This window comes from Mobula birostris, chromosome 13 (assembly GCF_030028105.1).
Source record: "Mobula birostris isolate sMobBir1 chromosome 13, sMobBir1.hap1, whole genome shotgun sequence".
NCBI lineage: Eukaryota > Metazoa > Chordata > Chondrichthyes > Myliobatiformes > Myliobatidae > Mobula > Mobula birostris.
The window spans coordinates 104,446,275-104,453,339 of NC_092382.1; the positions used below are offsets into that span (position 1 = coordinate 104,446,275).

General features: G+C 52.4%; 1 protein-coding gene across 5 annotated transcripts in view; it reads right to left on the minus strand.

Annotated features, from left to right (window-relative positions):
• Positions 1-6,724, minus strand: part of LOC140207259 (C-type lectin domain family 12 member A-like) — a 33,292-nt gene extending 26,568 nt beyond the window's left edge. For 3 of the 5 annotated variants that reach the window (XM_072275710.1, XM_072275706.1, XM_072275709.1), the window contains exons 1-3: positions 6,647-6,724; positions 4,743-4,856; positions 1,398-1,498 (exon numbers count right to left, since the gene is read on the minus strand). The gene's annotated coding sequence lies outside the window, so the exon portion shown is untranslated. Of the gene's footprint in view, positions 1-1,397; positions 1,522-3,125; positions 3,173-4,742; positions 4,857-6,646 lie in introns of those variants that run through there. The other 2 variants (XM_072275707.1, XM_072275708.1) reach the window with 2 other exon arrangements.
• Between the last annotated feature and the right edge of the window lie 341 nt (positions 6,725-7,065).

Below are 7,065 nucleotides of genomic sequence, written 5' to 3' on the forward strand. Positions count from 1 at the left end.
GGGATGGTGTGGAGCGAAAATCACTCTGTGTCTCATCCCGGGAGTGTGTGATCGGACGGTTTGGAGGGAGATTCACTCTGTGTCTGCCCCGGGAGTGTGTGATGGGACGGTGTGGAGGGAGATTCACTCTGTGTCTGACCCCGGAGGTGTGTGACGGGACAGTATGGAGGGGATTCACTCTGTGTCTGACTCCGGGAGTGTGTGGTGGCACAGTGTGCAGGGGATTCACTCTGTGCCTGACTCCGGGAGTGTGTGATGGGACGGTGTGGATGCAGCTCCACTCTGCGTTTGACCCCGCGAGTGTGTGATGGGACGGTATGGAGGGAGAATCACTCTGTGTCTGACCCCGGGAGTGTGTGCTGGGACGGTGTGTAGGAAGCTCCATTCTGTGTTTGACGCCGGGAATGTGTGATGGGACGGTGTGGAGGGAGATTCACTCTGTGCCTGACCCGGTAGTGTGTGATGGGACAGCGGGGAGGGAGATTCACTCTGTGTCTGACCCCGGGAGTGTCTGATGGGACGGTGTGGAGGGAAATTCACTCTGTGTCTGATCCCGGAAGTGTGTGACGGAACAGTGTGGAGGGGATTCACTCGGTATCTGACTCCCGGAGTGTGTGATGGCACAGTGTGCAGGGGATTCACTCTGTGCCTGACCCCGGGAGTGTGTGATGGGACGGTTTGGAGGGAGATTCACTCTGTGCCTGACCCGGTAGTGTGTGATGGGACGTTGTGGAAGGAGATTCACTTTGTGTCTGACCCCGGGGTGTGTAATGGGACGATGCGGAAGGTGATTTACTCTGTGTCTGACCCCGGGAATGTGTGCTGGGACGGTGCGGAGGGAGATTCACTCTGATGGGACGGCGGAGAGGGAGATTCACTCTGTGTCTGACCCCAGCAGTGTGTGATGGGACTGTGTAGATGAAGTTTCACTCTGTGTCTGACCCCTGAAGTGTGTGATGGGACATTATGGAGGGGATTCACTCTGTGTCTGATTCTGGGAGTGTGTGATGGGACAGTGTGCAGGGAATTCACTCTGTGTCTGACCCCGGGAGGGTGTGATGGGACGGTGCGGAGGGAGATTCACTCTGTGTCTGACCCCGGGAGTGTGTGATGGGACGGTGTGGAGGGAGGATCACATTTACTGTGAATCATTATTTCATTGGGTTGTGTGGTGGAATCGGGTTAAGGGATATGTCTGTATCATGTATTGGTGGGGGTTGTGTCGGATGACGTTGAGGGGTGTCGTCTTCATGCTTAGGGGCCCGTCACGGCCACAGTGAGCGGTGTGTTGGTACCACGGTGATGTGTGTTTCGGGGTAATGTCGGGAATATGTCCCTGTTACAGTTGCCATTTTTATCGTGTGCGATTTGGTCGTTCCGACCGGTGTTGAACTCACCATGAAGCCTCCAGCCGTTACCGGTGATAATGAGGATCGCTGTTAAAACGCAGATTAGCCATATTCTTGAGTCTGAATCTGTCTCTCCTTGCACGTGTTGTCTGTGGAAAAGATCATTCCTTGTCTTTGTCAATCCATCGTCACATTCCCTGATCTACACCACCTCTGCTCTTCCCACCATCTGAGTTCAGGTCACTTTCTTCCCCTACTGCAGAGCAGTGAACGTTAATTACAGAGGAATACAGACCCTTCAGCTCTCGTTCTTGTCCTATACCAATCAAACTAAATGGTCTCTTCCACGACAATGTCCATCTCCGTCCATCGCCTGCACTCCCACCTGTCTTTCAAACAGCCTTTAAACGCCTCTATTGACCTGCCTCCGCCGCTAGCCCTGACAGCACATTCCAGTCAAACAGGCTCTATATGTAAACAAAGACTTGCCCCTCAAATCACCTATAAACCTGCCCCCTGTCATCTTAAACACTCTGCTATTACATCCCGGTCCTGGGGGAGAAACACACCGGGTGTCTGGTCGATCTGTGTTTATCGGCATGATATCGACCTTGACCATGTCTCTCCTCTGATCCTCTAATGCTCCGGAACAAATACGCAGCTCAGCACACTCGTGGCCTCATGCTCAATCTTGTGTTTCCTGCCTTTGTCTGAGGTCTTTACAACATCTATCTCCACACCGACTCCGCTATCTGCTCTGAAACTCTGAGTGCAACTCGAGTTTAACAAGTCTCCACAAAACTTTCATGCACAGTCCTGGCAAACTTTCCCGCTGGATATTAGTTCACCACCAGTTTATCTGTAAACTGGCTTCCATCTCTTCTGTACTGATCCCACCTTCCTTGGAAAAAAAAAACACCATGAATTAAAATTTTGAAGCCCTCTCACCTACACCAAAGGACACACGTGCTAAATAATATTGTATTCCCATGTGTGGCCTCACTGGGACGGGCAGTGGCCAAGTCATTTAATTTATTGGCTAAATTCCTGACCTCAGTTTGAAGAACCACCTCCCTATTCAAACCGATGTCATTGTTACCGATACGGACCAGGATCTCCGGCTGCTCACTCGCCCACTTAACATATATAGGGAAGGAATGATGTGCTGAGGGAAGAGGAAAGAAGGGGAGGAGAGTGGAGGCCACCGAAAAGGTGTTCAGATTGCAGCCTCTAGAGCAGAACGAGTGTGTTGCCATCTTTTTGCTCCCTATCGGTGTTTAGAGTCTATTTAACCGCCGAAATCCTCTGACCTATGACTATGAGACACAGGCAGAACAATACACCCCCTTATAATCCCATCACACACTCCTAGCATCAGACACTGAGTGACGCTCCCTACGCAATGAACAATCACATACTCCCGCGGACAGACAGAGAGTGAATCTCCTTCCACACCGTCCCTCACTCACTCTCGGGAACAGACAGATAGTGAATCTCCCTCCACACCGTCCCTCACACACTCTCGGGGATAGACAGAGAGTGCAGCTCCCTTCACACTGTCCTATCACAGACCTCCCTGTTCAGACTCGGAGTGAAGCTCCCTCCACGCCGTCCCAAAACACACTCCCTTGGTCAGACAATCGGAATGCTCCCTAATTATTACCCCATGGAACCCCGGTGTCAGAGATGTGAAGTACCTCCCCCACCATCGCAGCACACTGCACCGGAGTCAGAAAAAGTGCGCAGCTCCCTCCCTCTCCCGATCTCCCCACTCACCAATACCCAGCACTTCGGCGTTCCAGTACTCTCGAGTTGTGTGTGTTTCTCAGAGATGGTGTGTGTGTGTGACGGGATGGTGTGCTGCGAGAAGAGGAAGGAAGGGGAGGAGAGAGGAGGCCAGGTAAAGGGTGGTGATACTGCAGTCACTGATGTAAGTGTTGTTCCACCACGTGACCGCCCTGTGCACGCAGAGCTTGGCGAGGCTCAGAACCTGGTGATAGATATCCGGTGGAAGGGGGGAGGTGTAACACCAGACGCCATCTCTCACTCACAGTCCCCACAATTGCTTCTCAACGCAGAAAGGGAGACGAATGGGGTGGAAATGCAGATGAGGAAAATTTTAAGGGCATTGAGCAGGTAACGGAGATGGGGAGAGGCGCAAGGATGGCAGGGGATAAGGGAGAAGGGAAGTGTGTCGCGGAGAGGATGAGTCACGGTGACCGGGATCGCCTGTAAGGGAGGGGGGACTGACGGAAAGGGCATGGGTGTTGTGTAAGGTGTGTGTGAGACAGAGAAAGGGAGTAATATAGGAGAAGGAGATGTTGACCAAGACGAGCTGCGGTTTAAGGGACGGAGTAGGTCACACGGATACGGAGCGGCGGAATGAAGGTAGGGGTGGTGTGTCAGTGACGTGGTGAAGGTGTCACAGTGAGGGATGTGCTGGTGGCACAGTGAGGGGCGTCGACGCCACCGTGAGGTACGTGTCTGCGACACGCTGAGGGGTATATCAGGGTACCAGTGAGATTTTTATTGGTGTCACGATGGAGGCTGCGTCAGTATCGCGGTGATAAGCGATTCCCTGTCACAGCCAGTCGGAGTTTCGGTGAGAGATGTGTAGCTGTCACTGTGATAGGCGTTTCTGGGTCCATGTCAGAGGTGTAGCGGGTCATTTCGCGATGTATCTCTGTGTCACGGTGAGAGATATGTCAGGGTCACGGTGCGAGGTGTGTCGGTGTTGCAGTGAGAGTAGTGTCTGTGACATAGTGTGCGGTGTATGGGTGTTTCAGTGGGAAAATGTCAATGTCACGGTAAGGGTTATGTCTGCGTCATTGAGAAGGACCTGTTGTGGTCACGGTGGATGCGCCCGTGTCACAGTAAGAGGAGTGTCGCTGTCACTGTGACGGCTGAGTGGGTGACGCATTGAGGGGCTTGTCGGTGTCTCGGTGAGGGATGCGTCTTTGTGACCGTGACTGTTATGTCGGTGTTTCTGTGGAGCGGCTGTTACTGTCATGATAGGCGATGAGGCGGCTTCAAAGTGACGGACGTGTCTGTGTCACAGTGAGGGAGGTGTCCACATTACAGTGCGTGACGTGTCGGTTCCACGGCGAGGGGCGTGACAGTGTTACCGTGAATTGTTATTACATTATGTTGTAGGTTGGCATCAGGGTGAGGGATATAACGGTATAATGTTGAGGGATGTGTTGGTGGGAGTTGTGTCGGTGTCACGGTGAGGGGTGAGTCGTGGTCATGCTGAGAGACCCGTCAGTACCACAGTGAGGGGTATGTTGATATCACCGGGAAGGGTATTTCTGGGAAATGTTGGGAATGTGTCGCTGTTACAGTGGCCATTTTTATTCCCTGCGGTTTGATCGTTCCGACGGGTGCTCAACTCACCATGAATCCCCCAGCAGATACCCGTGATAACGAGGGTCGCTGTTAAAACGCAGATTAGCCATTTGCTTGAATCTAATCTGCCTCTCCTTGTGGGTCGTTCACTGCCCGTGTCATCTGTGGAAAAATAGTTTCTTGTCTTTGTCAATCTATCGTCATATTCCCTGATCTACCCCACCCCTGCTCTTCCCACCATCTGAGTTCAAATCACTCTCTTTCTCGTATGTAGAGCAGTGAGCGTAAATCGCAGAACACAACGGACCCTTCGGCACAAAATATTTGTCAGACCCATTATACTTTATACCTAAATCGTTTTTACCTACATAATGTTCATCTCCCTAAAATCCCCGCACATCCACGTGGCCGTCAAAGAGCCAATTAAACGCCTCTATCGATTTGCCTTCACCACCACCCCGGGCAGCATATTTCAATCACCCATGCTCTCTGTGTAAACAAAACGTGCCATCTTATCTCCTGTAAAGATGTCCCCTCTCAGCTTCCACTCCGTGCTTTTAGACATTTCTCTTCGGGGTGGAAATCCGCCGGTTGCCTCGTCTATCTCTGTCTCTTGTAATGATATGGCTCTGTATCAACTCTCCCCTCAGTCTGAGGTACTCATGAAATAATGTATGAAATGCATACATATTGCATCAATGTATTTTACTGATATCGTAAATCCGCTTGTTATCTCTCTATCCTCAACATGTCATGTGTGTTTTGTGCCGTTGTGTGGCCGTTGGTTTTGTGTTGGGCATCTGTGCCCGGGAGTAACACAGACTCGTTTGACTGTATTGATGAGTATTCATGTATGGTTGAATTGCAATGCAACTTGTATTGAATTGAAACCGTCTTTTCTGCACCGATTGCCGCTTCTTTGGAAGAGAACCCATTGATTCAAATACCCGAAGCCCCTTTCACGACAGCTCGCCTCATCTTCCCCACCCTACTTCCCGTCTGAGAGTGTGTGGAGTGTGGAATGAGTGGAAAAAAGGGGGGTGGGGCGCAGCGAGAGGGGATGAACAGGGAGATAGATGGAGAGTGACAGCAGGGAGCGAGAGGGTGAGAGGAAGCAAATAGTGTGCGGACACAAAAGGAAAGCGGGCGCGGGAAGAGGGGTGGTGTGATAGGGGGAGAGGGTAGAGCGTTTGGGCAGTGAGAGAGTGAAAGCGAATGAATGGTAGTGTGGGGAGAAGGATGGAGAGGAGGGAAAGAGACAGGAGAGAAAGGGTTGAAAGATGGACGGAGACAACAGGAAGAAATGAAAACGTCGAGACAGAAGAGGAAAAGAGGGAGAGAAGGCGTGAGAGAAAGTGGAAAGAGAGGATGAAAGAGAGCGAGGGGCGAGAACGTGGGGGAGAGAGAGGGGGAGGTAGTGGGAGAAAGAGGGGAGCGAGAAGAGGGGAAGAGAGAGGCGGAGAGGGCGAGAGAGAATAGAGAATGGGGTAAGAAAGAGTAGAATGAGGTTAACATTTTACACAGCGCCCCTCCCACTGTCCTCTGTCCTCATCAGTCCTCCATCGGTGTTTCCTACTCTCCGCCCATCCCCACAGAGCTCCTTTCTCAATGCCCCTGCTCAACACCCCTCCCACGGTACTACCTCTACGCTGCCCTGCTTTAGACATTCTCTCTTCACTGACACCTGCCACAACACTCTCTCTTCGCCCTATTCCATAGATCTCCCGGTATACCGCCCCTCCCCGGCGCTGCCTCCGCGCCCCTTCCCCGAGTGCAGTCTCCTCACCAGCCCTGCAACAGAGCTCCCTCCTCATCGCCTCTCCCATCCGTTCAGCTGAGGACAGAACAGTGAGAGTCAGTGAGGCTCCCTCCACCCGTCCGATCGCCACAGCCGGGATCAAACACAGAATGGAGCTCTCTCCCCCCCTCCCCGTTTTTTCTGCCCCACTCACCGTTCGAAGGAGACTGTGGGCCCGTTTCTGCGAACTTCGCATTCACGTAAATGTTGTCCTCGTCCATCTTGTTCAGGGCTCTCTGCGTCTCTGAGCTGAGGAAGGGGAAGGAGCCGTTGGCAGAGGAAGCCCGTGTTGAGAAGGCAGTTTGACCGCTAACAGAAAACACCAGATGGACAGCTGGTAACGAGAGGAACCGAGAGCAGGGAGAGGAAGTGCGGGGAGCAGAGAGATTGAGCAGTTCCATGGCAATCTCATCTCTCTCTCTCTCTCACACTTTCTCGTTCTCCTTCTCCATCCTCCCCCCACTCTCCCATTTCCCCCAATATCCCACTCTCCCTTTCCCTCCTACCTTCCACCTTTCCTCAACCTTACCCCCTCTCTCCACACACCTCACCGCTTCATTAGGCTACTGGGAG